The sequence below is a fragment of the Camelus bactrianus genome, chromosome 16 (genome assembly GCF_048773025.1).
Source record: "Camelus bactrianus isolate YW-2024 breed Bactrian camel chromosome 16, ASM4877302v1, whole genome shotgun sequence".
NCBI lineage: Eukaryota > Metazoa > Chordata > Mammalia > Artiodactyla > Camelidae > Camelus > Camelus bactrianus.
Genome location: NC_133554.1, coordinates 30311562 through 30328195, shown reverse-complemented (window position 1 = coordinate 30328195; position 16634 = coordinate 30311562). Strand labels below are relative to the sequence as shown.

General features: G+C 39.8%; 1 long non-coding RNA gene across 1 annotated transcript in view; it reads left to right on the top strand.

The window, feature by feature from the left end:
• LOC105073222 (uncharacterized) overlaps positions 1-16634 on the top strand; it is a 113399-nt gene that overhangs the window by 92206 nt on the left and 4559 nt on the right. Inside the window, exon 6 of the long non-coding RNA XR_012499482.1 lies at positions 15525-15877. This is a non-coding gene — a long non-coding RNA (uncharacterized LOC105073222). The remainder of the gene's footprint in view (positions 1-15524; positions 15878-16634) is intronic.

Genomic DNA, 16634 nt, shown 5'->3' with positions numbered 1-16634 from the left:
ATGTGTTTCCTCTTGGTCAATCCCAAAGCGCCCCTGGGTTTTCACACACGATGTTGTTGTTTAGAGCTGCATTGATAAACCAGTTTGCTTCTCCAACTCAGTGGTAACCCAGGGGTGTGGCTCGTGACCTTAGTGGGTATTAGTCTCAGGTGTCTTTCTAATCTTTCCATGGAGTTTTTCCATTGTCCACTTATCTGAAAAGGGTCTGATTAAAGTCCACAAAAAGATTCTTTCGTGGAGCACAGATTTCCTTTTAAAACGGACATTAAACATGCAGATACATACCTGCCCCCCCATAAATAAACATACCCCAACTCTAAAGCGAGGGTGGGAGAGACTCACAAGGGAAGAGCCAGATAACAGACTCTCAGTTCCTGGAATAAAAATACTCGTGCTGAGGAAATGGAGACTGAATTTCTGATGTCCTTGTGGCATTCACTGTTTGATGGAAAGTAATTTCAAAGGAATCATTCTTAAGAACAAACCCGCAATTACAATTAATTAATTAATTAATTAATGACCGAGCCTTCCACTTCCAGGATGCCTTTTATCCCAGCACACCTGAAAACCAAACAGTCCCAGCCTGTGCCCAGGGCTTCCCTTGGCCCCTGAGGGGAATGCAGCCTTTGTTGAGTGGCCCGGCAGTCTGTCCCGGCTGAGCCCTGGAAAGGCTGGATTCTGTGTGTCTGTGACCTGCAGAGGGAACAGAGGAGAGCAGGAAATGTGCCATGGGTTGTCTAATATGCTTGATGAATCTTTTGCTTTGTCTGCCAAAGTAAAGGTTAGGAAGGAATAAAGATAGTCTGGGGGCAGGGAGCCATGTGCTGCTGGCTGGCAACCAGATTTAAAGAGGACTCAGAAATACAATGGCAGCCTCTGAAGGGACTTGAGTGCCCCTTGGTCCAAGCCATTAATTTTACATGTGAGAAGGACTGAGGCCTGTAGGGTGGGGGGTATGGCTGGGGACGTCGTGGGTTAGTGGCAAAGCCAGGGCTGGGATCTTTCTGCCACATAGCACTGTTATCATTGAGTCCAATCTTGATGGAGTCCTGTACCACACTTCTCTTTCATAATGGTGATAATGGGGCTGCCCAGTTTACATAGCCCTTTGATGTTCTTTATTTAGCCCACAACAACAACTGTTTTTTTTTTTTTAGCTATCCCTTCTTTTTAAAAAATTTTAATTAATCAATTAACTTATTGATTGATTGATGTATAGTCAGTTTACAGTGTTGTGTTAGTTTCTGGTATACAGCATAGTGATTCAGTTATATATATAAAAATTATAAATATATACTCAGCTTTATATATATGTAAATATATATTCCTTTTCATTATAGGCTATTATTACAAGATACTGAATATAGTTCCCTGTGCTTTACAGTAGGACTTTGTGGTTTATCTATTTTATATATAGTAGTATCTACAAATCCCGAACTCCCAATTTATCAGTCCCCTTCCCCCTCTGGTAACCATAATTTGTTTTCTGTGTCTGTGAGTCTGTTTTATAATAAGTTCATTTGTGTCTTTTTTTTTTATTCCACATATAAGATATGGTATTTTTCTTTCTCTTTCTGGCTGATTTCACTTAGAATGACGATCTCCATGTCCATTGATGTTGCTGCAAATGGCATTATTTTGTTCTTTTTATGGCTGAGTAGTATTCCATCCTATACCACAACTCCTTTATCCTGTCATCTGTCAGTGGACATTTAGGTTGCTTCCATGTATTGGCTATTGTGAATACTGCTGCTATGAACATTGGGGTGCATGTATCTTTTGAATTAGAGTTCCCTCCAGATCCATGCCCAAGAGTGGGATTGCTGGATCATATGGTAAGTCTATTTTTAGTTTTTGAAGGAATCTTCGTACTGTTTTCTGTAATGGCTGCACCAAACTATATTCCCACCAACAGTATAGGAGGGTTCCCTTTTCTCCACACCCTCTCCAGCATTTATTACTTGTGGACTTTGTAGCGATGGCCATTCTGACTAGTGTGAGGTGATACCTCATTGTAGTTTTGATTTACATAGAAATTTCTATTTCTAACCTAACATGAATAACTTCTTAAAACTACACCCCTCTAATTTACCAAATCACACACTCACACACTCCACAATTCTCGACTTACAGTGGGCAATTGGGGGAAAAGGGTGCAGATTTCACTGCTTGCTAGGAGACATCTGTTACCACACAACAACTCTTGATGTTGCCAGGCAAGCGGTATTGTTCCCATTTTACAGATCAGGGGCTCATGGAGGTGAATGGTGCAGAGATGAATTGCACATACAACTAATTCAACATAGGACTTTGTAGTTGTTGCTGCCTTGGTCCGTGCTGTTTCCACTGCTTGGAAAGTCACTGCTTGTGCTGCCTATGTCTGCTCCCCTGCCTTCGAGACGTAGATCTAGGGTTACCTCTTTCAACAACCGTTTTCTGAATTTTTCTTGCATGAGTTGGGGGCCCCTTCTATGAGGAAAACTGCCTTTTCTTGATCTCAAGATCCCCCACAGGGGCAGACAGCATGGTATCCCCACATCAGAGCGAAGCTTGGGAGCCCCACAGTAGAAGCTGGAAGGCCCCCAGCTGGGCCCAGTCACATCTGAGTCCACTCCCATTCTTCCACTCACTACATTATACTGTACTTGTTACACTCCTTTGGGACTGCAGGCTTCTTGAAAGTGGGGAATATGTCTTCCATCTTTCAAAGTCTAGCCTCTTTGAGGCATTTCATACATGTATGTTAACTCAGTAATGAACTTTTTAGAGTCAGGATTTTAACTCAGATCCTCCAATGCCATCACCTCCTGCCTCTTTTAGGAGTGTGAGTTGTAAAACCAGAAAGTAAGAAAAAGCCTCTCCCAGGGGTGAACCAGCCAGCCACAAAGGCAAAATCATTCCTAATCACAAATAAAATCACCTAAGACACACCAGCTCTGTTTGTCTGCCCTGGCAACAAAACCTTGCAAATGTCTTGTAGACTTTCCTCATTCTGTGTGCGAGATGGAAAAATTTAGTCGAGGCTTAGAGGGAGTGTCTTTTCAAAGTGTTCTATGGTCACTTACATCTCTGAACATGAAAGAAAGACCGAAGGGAGACATGATAAAAAAAAAAACCAGAGCAAATGAGGGAACCACAGAGACTTGTTTAGACATGTGGTGGCAAGTGGTGTTCTGTGGATGTGGCTAGTTCCTGATCACTTGTTTGACTCAAGGTTAAGGTCAGCTGTCGGGTTTGCATTTACATGGACCCAGCTTCATATCCATCTGTAGGACGTGCAGGCTGCGCCCCATTTCCCTAAACTCTCACAGTCATCTGCAGTGGAACTGATCACTTTCTGCTCATTTCAGGTGTGTCTGAGTGGCAGTGACTTCTTAGCCCCATGAACTTGGCCCATGAGCCATTTTACATCAGTATGTGGGAGTCTGGATTTATAGACGTTAACCTTGAGCAAAATATTTCTAGCATTGCAGCAGGACCTGGGAGGGAAGAATTGGTGGTGAGATTTGAGAGGACTTGGGAGAAGTCATCTCTTCTAGGACCATCATACAGTGATTTTCCCTGTAACTCCCGATGTGTGGCATTCCACTGGGCTTCAGAAGAGATAGTGGGTTTTTGTTTGTTTGTAAAAATGGTACATGCTTTTTTAAAATTCTTGTTTTTTATTGAAATGTAGTCGATTTACAATGTTAGTTTCAGGTGTACAGCAAAGCAATTCAGTTATACACATACATGCATACATATATGAATTTTCAGTTTCTTTTCCGTCATGGCTCATTATAAGAAATAGAATATAGTTCCCTGTGTTATACAGTAGGTCCTTGTTGTTTGTCTATTTTTATATATATTAATACATGCTTATTATTAAAAAACTTCATGTAACATATGAAAGTGTAAGAAAAAAGATTAAAAAAAACTAATTTCAGCACACAGATGGCCTTTGGTAAAATTTAGTGAACATTATTTCAGATACTCTCTGTATATATTGGTAAACATATGAATGGCCAGAGTAACTTTAGAAAAATGAACTCATATGGTTTATTCTATTTTAGAAGAATCAGGCTAATTAAAAATTTAGTTAACAAATAAGAAAGTAAAATAAATTCACTTTAGTTACAGGTTTTCTATAGGATTTTTAAACTTCCATCACATTCTTCTAATTTTACAATTTTTAAGGGTAGTAAAATGACCTGTAAATGCCATTTGTGGAATCACAAAAGAGGGAAGACCAACAGCAGGTCGTTTGGTGCAGCTTTCTGCTTTTCAACTGCAAATTGCTAAGCTAATTTTTAAACAATGTTTAAAGAACGCAAGGGATAAAGGCTTTACTGTGCTCTCAGTAGATGTCTAACATTTATTCATCCTTTTGGTCACTGAGCATTTCACCTGTGATAGGGTTTCATAATTTTTTTTTTTTTTTTGGTATTTCTATGGAGTTCAAATATTTCAACACCTAAATTTTTCTTCTCTGCATGACTTTCCAGCTAAAAGATTTGCGATTTTCACATTAGTTTCATCCTTCTAATAACCTGAGATGTCGTCATGAAGAGGGAATGGGTATTTTGCAGGAGAGGTTGGGTGGTGAGTGGATGAATGGGGTTCCATGTGGGTGTATCAGGTATCAGAAGAGAGCCCTGTCAACAGTTAGCTGTCATTAACTGGGAGCACAGGTGTGTTTGTGCCTTTTAAAGGCAACTGTTCATCACTGAAGCATTCCATAGGTACCCTCTTCTTTATAGTGACAGAAGAATGTTCAAAACAATCCTCAAATAAATTTTTACTATGCATGACATTTCAGAACAGGTGAGTAGTAGATTTTCAGGCAAAATTGCTGAGTCATTATCCTATGATTTGAAGGGTTACATAAAAAGGCTAGACATTTATAGAAATAAAACACTGCTTCTGTAGGGATACCAGGCAGACATTTTATAAGTGCTTAAGTTTATCAAACTATGGCCAAATAAAAGCAAAATTTTCTCATGTTTCGATTTTTCCTGAGAAAAGGGACCAACATCTAGAAGGTTTAAGTTAAGAGGTAGTCAACGTGGTATTTCAGACTAGGAGGGGAGGGCAAGTCAACTTAAAGTTGCTTCCAAGTAGTTGCTGTATATATTGACTGACAAACTGGGAAAAGTAATAAAACACACACACACACACACACACACACACACACACACACAGGCAAAAAGAATTTTAAGACTACAGAAGGAAGTTTTCTCAAATGTAGGTAATGAGACAACTATGTTGAAAACCCTTCTTAATTTGATTTTTAAAAACAGGAAAGAACTAGGTAAGGGCACGGGTGGTTAGGGCCTTAGAAGTGACCCCAAATGAATAGCACTGGGGACCTTAAGAGTTAGGGAATTTGAAGAAGAGAAGATAGCAGAGTAAAAAAGCAAAAGCAAATTTCAATTAAATAAGATCTGTATTGACAGAAACCTGTCAGTAAGTATTTATTCAGGTCCTAATCTGTAATGGCGTATTTGTAAGCAATTTGGAACATTTAAAAAGTGAAAGACATGTTTGCTGCACACACTGTACATCAAGCAACTGTCTAGTTTTCCAAGCACTTAATTGTAAGGAAGCTTCAAAGGCCCAGGCTAAAGCTGACTCATTTTTAGTTTCTCAATACTTCCAGTTTATAGAGGGCTGTGGCAGGCTCTCCATCAATGTTTCTCAACCTTGGTCTTGGGAAGAATATATAGTAGTGGATTTTGTGGAATAGACTGAGCTAGAAATGAGAGGAAAAAGAAAGATGGCTGTGGCAGATCTAGTTAAAAAAGACAAGCTCTCTCACAAAGTGGATACTTAAGGGACTGTCATGGTTGAGAAGGAGCAAGAGGTCCCAGGTAATAAGAGTTGGAAAGAATGGCTGGAGAAGAAAGACAAATCCTATGGAATTTCCCATATTCTGGATTTTGCTGGTTGCATGCCCGCGGTATCTTTTAACATGTTCTTCTGACTCGTTTTTCTTATAAGGTGATAGTGGGATCTAATGGCTTTCTTAGTTTCAGGTTTGGCATTTTTGGCAAGAATACTTCATAGGGAGTGTTGTATTCTTCCTGTTATTTGTGCTGTAACAAAATGCCTTATATCAACCTTGCTTCATCATGGATGCTTAAGCTCTTGTAGCTTCTGCATCTATTGGGAGAGTTTCCCAACTGGAAAAAAGAAGACATTGCTTCAATTTAAGTTGAGATTTTGAACTTGGAATTCAGTGGATAGACTTCAGGAAGTTAGTGAAGTCTCTAAAACTATATGCAAAATCTTCTCTACACGTTCATATGTTTACTCTTCTGAGGGGAGATTATAGGTTCCATTAACTTTTCAAAAGCACGTATAAATAGAAAAAGTTAGGATCCAACGATGTAAAACTTTAAAGGTTCCCTCTTTCTCTTGGCCTCTAGTTACCAATGAAATGTTTAGGATTTTCATGTTTTATAGGAACAAACTATTGGACTTTGAAATGAACCACATTTATCATCTGTTTCCTGCCCATCATTGTACAGATAGGAAACAAAAGAAGGGAAATACTTCTGGCAAGAGCTCACGGCCGGTTAATAGCGCAGCCAGGGCTGGCAGCAGGATCCGTCATATTGTAGAACAGCTCCTTATTCTCGCTGCTTTGTTATTTACAAATGGCTAGCCATGTTTAATTATTTCTAGTACTTTTTTTCTCCGGCTCCCAAACTTAATTCACTTAATTATTTTATTGACAGTTTACTTTAGAGGTGCTTTGATTCTGTGACTAGAGACTAATAAGACATGGTTCCTGTCTTCAAATGTCCTTCAGTCTTTCAATAGGCGGGGGTTGGTTTTTTGTGTTTTGTTTTTGTTTTTTTCCAAATTCAGTTCTCTGCCAAATGACACAACCTGTTATGTGAGGGTCTGCTCTGGGGTGCTTAGGAGCAGTTACTGATCTCTACGCATCCTGTACCTTGAACTCAGAGTTGCTGGTTCTCAGGGAGACAGGGCAATTCACCTACTACCGGCAGAGAAAGCCTCATTTTCCTGTTTGTCGGGATCTTTTCACCTTTTAGCAATTAAGTCATCATCATTTGAGTGACATATCTGTCATTGAATACCTTTGTGTGGAGCTTGGGAAGAATGGGTCGGCCTTTCCTATGATGCTGGGAGTTGAACCCTCTTAATCAGTATCACCTTCAAGAAAGGAGGCCTGGCTCCTTCCTTTTTCTAACTTCCTTTTCCAAATCTGTCAGAGAAGGTAAAAGCTGTGCTAGCCAGATAACTTCTTTGAGAGGAGTGCCAGGACAGTCTGGTTTAAACCTGGCTTCAGAAAGATCCTGAAGTCCTCCTGCACTACCTTTGGGACACCCCCAGGACTGCTGGGGTGATTTTGTTCAGTTAAGGCCACAGAAGGAAAACAGGTCCTCGCTGGTGGGGGAGGGGCTGCTAATGCAAGACCAAAATGATTTCACTCTTCTTTTTTCTCCTTATTATCATCTTAATTCGGAGAACATGATAGGTAATCAAATAAATCCCTTACACAGAGGCTGTTGTCACTGATGATCCCTGAATGAACCCACACTCTAGCTTTAGTGCCTACTGGGTGTGACTGTCTTTTGCCATTTAAGGAGATGTTTTGAGTAACAGTGGAGCTGGTTTGTTGAGACATCATCTCATGCAGTTTTCTAAAATCTTTTTTTTAAATTGAAGTATAGTTGACTTACAGTATTATATTAGTTTCAGGTGTACAACATAGTGGTATGATTTTTTGGTAGATTATGCACCATACAAAGTTATTATAATATTGTTGACTATGTTCCCTGTGCTCTACATTACATCCCTGTGACTGATTTTCTAACCAGTAATTTGTGCCTCTTATTCCTCTTCACACGCTTCGCCCATCCTCTGATTCCTCTCCCCTCTGGCAACCGCCAGCTTGTTCTCTGTGTCGGCGAGTTTATGTTTTGTTATGTTTATTTGTTTGTTTGTTAGATTCCACATATAAGTAAAAACATGCAATATTTTTCATCCTGTCCGACTTATTTCACTGAGCAAAATACCCTCTGGGTCCATCCATGTTGTGGTAAATGGGAGGATTTCATCCTTTTTTTGTAGCTGGATCATATTCCATTGTGTACATGTGGCATATTTTCTTTCTTTATTCATCTGTTGATGGGCATTTAGGTTGCTTCTGTATCTTGGCTATTGTAAATAATGCACCAGTGAACAGCGGGGTGCCTATATCTTTTCAAATTAGTGTTTTCATTTTCTTTGGATAAATACCCAGAAGTGGAATTACAGATAATACAGTAGTTCTATTTTTAATTTTTTGAAGAAACTCTACTGTTTTCCTTAGTGGCTGCACCAGTTTACATTCCCACTAACAGTGCACGAGGGTTCCCTTTTCTCCACTTTCCCACCAACACTTGTTAGATCTTGTCTTTTTGATAACTGCCGTTCTAACAGGTGTGAGGTGATCTCTCACTGAGGCTTTGATTTACATTTCCCTGATGATTAGTGATGCTCAGGATCTTTTCCTGTATCCGTTGGTCGTTTGTATGTCTTTTTGGGAAAATGTCAGTTCAGGTCCTCTGCGCACTTAACTGTATTGTTTGTTTTTTGATGTTGAGTTGTATGAGTTCTTTATATGTTTCGAATATTAGCCCCTTATCAGACATATCATTTGCAAATATCTTCTCCCATTCAGTTAAGTAAGTTGCCTTTTCTTTTTGTTGATAGTTTCCTTCACTGTGCAAAAAAAGCTTTTTAGTTTGATGTAGTCTCATTTGTTTTTGCTTTTGTCACTCTTGCTTGAGGAGACAGAGCCAAAAAAATATTGCTTAGACTGGTGTCAAAGAGAGTACTGCCTATTGCTTTCTTTTAAGAATTTTATGGTTTTAGGTCTTGCATTTAAGCCTTTAATCCATTTGGAGTTTATTTTTGTATATGGTGTGAAAAAAAGGGTCTCATTTCATTGTTTTGCGTATGGCTGTCCAGTTATCCCAATACCACTTATTGAAGAGACTTTCCCCCAAGGTATATTCTTGCCTCCTTTGTTGTAGGTTAATTGACCATACGTGCATGGTTTATTTCTGGACTTTGTATCCTGTTCCATTGATCTGTGTGTCTATTTTTGTGCCAGAGCCATGCTGTTTTGATTACTGTAGCTTTGTAGCATAGTTTGAAGCCAAGGAATATGATACCTCCTGCTTTGTTCTTCTTTCTCAAGATTGCTTTGGCTATTTGGGGTCTTTTGTGTTTCCATATACATTTTGGGATTATTTGTTGAAATCTTGTCTGAGTAGCTTTTACCCATTAGCCCAGTGTGGTTCCTGTTGTGGCAGGTTCAGTGTCCAGAGGCCTGTGGGAGGGCCCTTACACACCAGAATTCTTCCCCATGTAGCAGTTGTTGGTGCCTGAAATTCAACCATTTATTATGTTTGGTTCACCAAAATATTACTTCCTATTTAAAAAAAAAAGCTTAATATGTTTGCTTTTTCATTCATTCATCCATTCATTGAGCAAATATTTATTAAACACTTCATCTAAGTGACTGGAGCACAGAGAACAAGGGGGAAAGTAGGATGAGGTGAGCTGGCAGTACACACAGGTGCAGGGTTGCTCCAGGATTTCTCAACCCTGCTAAGTATTTTGATCTTCAGCATGAGAGCCATGGAAAATCACTGAGAGATTTTAATCAGGGAAGTGCCATGCAGTGATCATATTTGGATTTTAAAAACGTATCCCTGGCTGCCTTGTGGAGAATGAATGAGGGCAAGAGTAAGTGCGTGGGGATCAGCTGGGAGGCTGTTTCACCTGTTCAGAAGAAAAAGACAATGATAGTTTATTAATTACTTTTTGTAGAAGAATGCTTTGGAGAAACGTGCAAAGATATTAGAGGAGCGGCACAGCATTAATTAGTTTTCTGCCCTGAGAAAGAAGACATTGTAATAAAATTCACTCTGTCACTGAGCTGTACGCCCGCTGTCTGCCCCTGGTAAGTTCTGAATGATTCATGCCTCAAGTTCCTCCTTCTTAAGATGAGCAGTACAGAGAATTCACGCAGAGAGCACAGAACACTCTGGCACATTGGAAGCCCTCAATAAATGTTAATTGTTGTTATTGTTGCTATAAAAAGATCACTCCAGAAGGTTATGGAGCATATTTACGTCTTCAAACTATGAGTTAAGGTATAAGTCTAAATATATACCATCTTTACATCAGTTGTGTGCCTTGAGGCTTGAAGTACAGCACGGAAATTTGATTTCATGTTGAAACTTGATTTAAACACTCATGACTTTGTATGTGTCTATCTGCAGTTTTGATCTTGGTGTTTTATGAAGAAAATACATGGACCCCCCCCCCCAATTTTCCTTTGTTTTAATTGTAGGCAGATACGGTAGGCAGAATAATCCCCCCTCAAGATATCCATCTCCTCATACCTAGAACCTGTGCATACGTATGTTACATGGCAAAGGGGAATTAAAGATGCAGACAGAACTAAGGTTGCTAGTAAGCTGGCCTTGCGTGGGAGGTTTTCTTGAGTTATTCAGGTAGGTCTGATGTAATCACATGTGTCTTTTTAAAGTGGAAGAGGGAGATGGAAGAGTCAGTCAGTGTCAGGGAGGAGATATGGTGAAGGCAGGGCTTAGAGTGATGAGGTTGCTGACTTTGAAGATGGAAGGGGGACACAAGCCAAGGAATGTGGGAAGCTCCAAAAGGCAGGGAAACGGATTCTCTTTGAGGGTCTCTAAGAAGGAACACAGTCCTGCTGACACCTTGGTTTTAGCCCGGTGAGACTCCAGACCACACATTTACGGTCAATTACTCTATAACAAAGGAGGCAAGAATATGTCGTGGGGAAAAATTCTCTTGTTTTGAGCCACTAAGTTTGTGCTAATATTTTGCATTGCCAATAAAAAAATTAATATGTGTGTGTGTGCACCTGTAACATACAAATAGGAACTCTAGCAGTTGAGTTTTTGGCTGAAGATTAAATTAAGGTGGATAGAATATTTTTCCATGTCACTTACAAAACATATATTTTCAACACACATATGTAGCCTGGTTTTTAAAATTATTATAACAGCAAAGATGGTTGCAGTGACTCTTTCATAAACTCTACATTACCCAAATTTATAGGCATATTTTTGATTTGCAAATTAATTTATGCAATATATCTCAGAAAATAAGAATTTAAATCACATTCACTTGAACATTTCACAAGTGATTCTATAGGAAAGTATAAAATTACAAAAAAAAACCCCAAGGCTTTTCTTGAAGATCCAGGGCATACGTGGGTACCATGATTAGGGTGGATGTGAATATTGGTCTTTTATTTACACCTGAGCCCATCTTCCTCCTGATCTCACCCTCTGTCCACTTTTTATCTCCTCCGTGGACCTTTCTCTCAGGTAGACCTGAACCATGAGTTTCTCTATCACTAATTGCTGTTTACTGCATAGGCTTTATATCATTAAAATGAAGAGATGGTGCCATAACTGGGACATTGGGCATCACACCCGCCGTCTACTCCCATTGAACATTCTCTTCTACTTGGTGAGCTTCAGATGACATCCTGGCTTACCTTACTCTGTGGCCACAAGAGCAAACTTATTTTCCTCCTTCTTATTTTCCTCCTTCTTATTTTGTTTGTTTCTCCTAGTGTCTTCCCTGAATTCAGGAATGTAGCATCTTCTACTTTTACTATCTAAACCTAGTACATTTGATTTCACTTCTGATTACTAGCCCCCCAAATTTGTAGCCTTTATTAAAAGTGATTCAAGAGGTGGACTTCCAATATCCCCTCTTATCACCCCCTTTTCCTGTTAATCTCAGGCTGGATCCAAACCAGAAAGCTCCCCGCAGCGCCAGCCACCCATGATTGCTGATGAAGCCACGTGTCATCTGCTGGAAACATGAGTATCTGGCAGCCATTGTATTGACCCTGTTTTTACTAGAGTATGAACAGGATTAGAAATGAAATTGATGTTTCCTGATGTTTCTCCAATCAAGACCTCTTGGTTTTATGTCTGGAGGGGTTGAACGATTCCATGCCAGTCTTCAAACAGTAAACTTCCCAGCAACCTAGTTGCTGCGTTTAGGATGAGATGAGATGGAGAGGCTGTCCAGTTGGGCTGTCTGATCTCCGAGGCGGAGCTTTACAGGTTGACACTGCTCTGAGCCGTCGCAGTGGTTCTGTTCTCAGGCTGTCGGTTCAGAGGCACCATAACTATCAGTGCACCAGAAGCCAAGGGATTCTCAGGAGCTGACTCACAGTAACCTAAACAAAGTGGCAGATGAATGAGCTGGAATGCAAATTTATTCATTTACCACTGAGAAATGATCCATTCTGCAGCACCTTCTTTGCTGTATCTGAGTATCGACGAAATTGTGATGTGGAGGCTGTTCAGCAAAACAGACCCACAAGAGAGATGTGGTGTCTTAATAATGAAGCCTCGGGAACTGCTCTGACTTTCCATGTGCTAATGTGATTGGGTTCAGCGCTGTTCTTAACAAGATTAGGCTGGATGTAAGCACCATCGAGTTGCTTTTAGGGCTCGCCTTCCTCAGAACTCCATGACAGGCACATTATTTCTCTAACTATTTGTGCCTTTGCTTGCACTAGAGATACTGTATTGTCAGACTTGGTGGTATCGGGCATTTGGAGTATAGAGGACTTGAATTTGTTCAAATTTTAACTTGACTGTTTACTAACTGTACTATGCTGAGTGAGTTCACTTCTGTAGGCCTTGGTTCGCTTATTAGTAAAGTGGGACTAATATTGTTACAGGCCTGTTTTGAGGACTGAGTGAGATAATTCGAGTAAAGCACTTAGCACAGTGTCTGAGGCATAATATTCAATAGATCTTTAATTGACTACAGGAAGCATTATTCTTTCTACTTACTGGCCATGTGGGGGGCATTGTGGCTTCTGCACATATCTAACCATTTTGATTATGTGTTGGGTGTACTATGTCAACTCTGAGAGCTTTGCAAGAGCCTCCCTGCTGCTTTCTCTGCCGAGCCCATAACTTGACTACATGGATTTGGATAGATTGAGCCCCAAGAGGAACCTTTCTGTACGTCTTCTGGGTCAATACAGTTAAGTTGCTTCTCCAAGGGCCACACATATCAAGTAAGTAGGTACAGTCCTCCCCAGGGTGACTCTCAAGCACCTGCTAGGCCCACTGGGCCACCACAAGGAGCTGTAATATCTGAGATTTTTGCCCCTGGTTTAGAAGAAAGGCCTTCTTGATTTTGTGTGTGTGCGTGTATGTGGTTCTTTAGAGAAGGATACAGAGAAAGGAGCCCCAAACTTGGTCTGTTTCTAGGAAATAGAAGAAAAACTTTAGCCTCAGATGTTTTCTTCTGGTACCAGTAGTATGCACAACCTGATTGTTACATTGTTCTAGACAGAGAGGGAGTGGTGGTGGTGAGGAAGGAGGAGAAGATGAAGGAGGGGGAGGAAGAGGAAGAGGAAGAGGAGGAGAAGAGGGAAAGAGTGGGAGAACCAAGAAAACATGTTCAGAAACTTTGCTTCTGGTGACACCACCTTAATTAGGATATTTAGAAACACTGGCAAATTAAATATTTTCTTATGTGCATGTAACTGATGGCCTATGTCTTAAAAGCATCACCTGAGAAAACCCTCCAAATATGATGCTCAACCTGAAATGATAATTCAGTTAAATAGACCTTTTCAATGTTGCCAAATAGGGTGGTTCCCATTTGAACTGAGTGCGTGGGTGGTTCCCATGAAGCTTGTGAATCATGCATGAACACACTGGCCAGGTATTTCTAGCCAGACAAATAGCCAAAGGATTCATTTCCTATAAAAGACATTTGATTACAGTGTCGAAACAACGCTCTCAGGCTGGCTTGCACTGATCCTAACCCACGGCACTGTCTTATGGATGCTGGTTGCTTCGACCTAGAAAGTCTTCCTAGCAAGGATGGCCCTCCTCCCTTCTCATCCGGGACACTTCCCTTTTCTCCTGAATCTTAATTTCTTTCTCCCTCCCCCTCATTTGGAAAGGCATTTGCTATTAAAATGATTTTTTTTTATTGTCAAAACTTTTAATATTAAATCAAAATGAACAGAACAGAATTAGGGTAAACCTCCTAAGTCAACGAGTAAGATACTTTTTCCCGCTGTTTGATAAATGGAAATTATGGGAATTAATAACAATGTACAGTTATTAGCTTATAAAGAACTTAAAGGTCTTATTGATGGCATCTAATTACTTTTAAAAGACACCAGAGAGGAGTTAGAGAATGTCATTTTGGGTGTCATTTCCTATTTACAGATGTAGAAGACTAGATACAATAAGGTGAGTAATATCAGGGACTGTAAGGGAAACTAAAGATGTTAGATCAAAAAGATCCCTGGTGAGTACCCAGAGTCCAAGCACAGAGAAGTCAAATGATGCTCCTAAGAACTAGACCTGAAGGTTGCTGACTTGTGGTCCAGGGTTGTTTCCATCAGACCCAACTCTGCTGCTGTCTACTATAGATGTGATGGGGAGTGAGAAGTAGACAAAAGAGCACTGGATTCTCTCACTGACTGGGCAGTGATGGACCAGTCACCTTTCTCTCTGGGTTGCAGTTTTTCTATCTCTGATATGAAAAAGGCTATTAGATGCCACCATAATACCTTTCTGATTTTCAAAGAGATATTAGCACTCTCATGTTCATTGTGGCACTGTTCTCAATGGCCAAGAGAAGGAAACAACCACCTCTGTTCATTGGTGGATGAATGGATAAAAAAGAAACACGCACACACACACACACACACACACACGCACAATGGAATATTATTCAACATTAAAAAAGAATGAAATCCTTCAATATGTGACAGCATGGTTGAAACATTACACTGAGTAAAATAAGCCAATCACAGAAGGAGAAATACTGCATGATTCCATTTACATGAAACATCTTACATAATCAAAGTTATAGAAGAAAATAGAATAGTGGTTGCCAGGGGCTTGGAAGAAGGGAAAAGGGAACAAGTACAAAATTTCAGTTATTCAGGATAAATATGTCCTAGGGACCTGCTGTACAGCATTGTGCCTGTGGATACAAAACTGTATTGTTCACTCAAAAATCTGTAAAGAGGGTAGATCGCATGTTAAATGTTCTTACCACAGTCAAATAAAATTTAAAATAAACTCACTTAATCTATGAATTTCCAGACAAAGAGAATGATCAGTACTAATGGCATAAAGACTCCCTGGGTGGTTTCTCACTAGAAGCAGTGACAAGCAAGCTGGAGAAAGGTGCTTTGATTGGTTGAAAATAATCTGTGGCTACTGTGAATTGCTTCCGTTCTTGGAGACTGATTATATAATGTATCAGGTGCTATTTGACTTTCTTAAGGAAATCCAAGTGCTTAAAATTCAGTCTTATTATTGTGTGGCATTGAGCAAGCCACTTAACTTCTCTACCTGTTGGTCTCTTTATCTTTTTCGGTTTTTGATTTTTAAAAAAATTTTTATTTTTTAAATTTATTTTTATTTTTTATACAATTTTGAAAGATTACTTTCCATTTACAGTTCTTATGACAACCTATGGAATGGGAGAAAATTTTTGCAGATGAAACCGACAAAGGCTTGATCTCCAGAATATGTAAGCAGCTCATACAACTTAACGAGAAACAAACAACCCCATCGAAAAATGGCCAGAAGACCTAAACAAGCAATTCTCCAAGGAAGAAATACAAATGATCAATAGGCACATGAAAAAATGCTCAATATCACTAATTATCAGAGAAATGCAAATCAAAAGCTACAGTGAGGTATCACCTTGCACCAGTCAGAATGGCCGTCATTCAAAAGTCCACAAACGACAAATGCTGGAGAGGCTGTGGAGAAAGGGGAACCCTCCTTCACTGCTGGTGGGAATGCAGGTTGGTGCAGCCACTGTGGAAAACAGTATGGAGATTCCTCGAAATATTGGTTTCTTTATCTTCTAAATGGGGATAGTCATAGTAGCTACTTCATGGGAGTATGAGGATTAAATTAATAACACTTTTAACATATTTATTATTGATTAACTCCACTTTATGAACAGGTAGATAGATGTGGAGGAAGAACTGTCTGCAAGTGTGGTCTTCTGCCAAGTTAGTGTCAGAACCTAAAAGAAAGCTTCAAAAAGGCATCAAGTCATTCAGATCTTTAAACCAAAAGACACTTGTTAGTTAGAAAGCAGTGGTTTTTAGTTCAGCCCACATGCTTCAGCTGAGAATTTTGTTAAAGTCTGAATTTTTGGGTCCCACAATCTGGAGATGCCAATGCAGGAGATCTGGGGTTAGGCCCCAGAATCTGAATTTTACAAGCTCCCCAGGGGATTTGGGTGTAGGTGATTTCTGGGTTAACTAGAAGAATCCTGGTAGAAAGTAATATAAGGGGTTTCCACTAACCCAAATCCTGGGGAAAAATTTGAAGGCTGCTTCTTCTAAGCAGAAATTTTTGTTAGTAATGACAGTATTGATAATAATAACTAACATTTATTGAATACATGCTGTTTTCCAGATACTCCTCTAAGTGCTTTACACACATTTGTTTATGTAATTCTCAGAATGATCCTGGTGGTAGGTACTTCTAATATCCCCATTTCACAGATGGGGAAAGTGAGGCCCAGCAAGGTTCAATTAACAGCTTGAA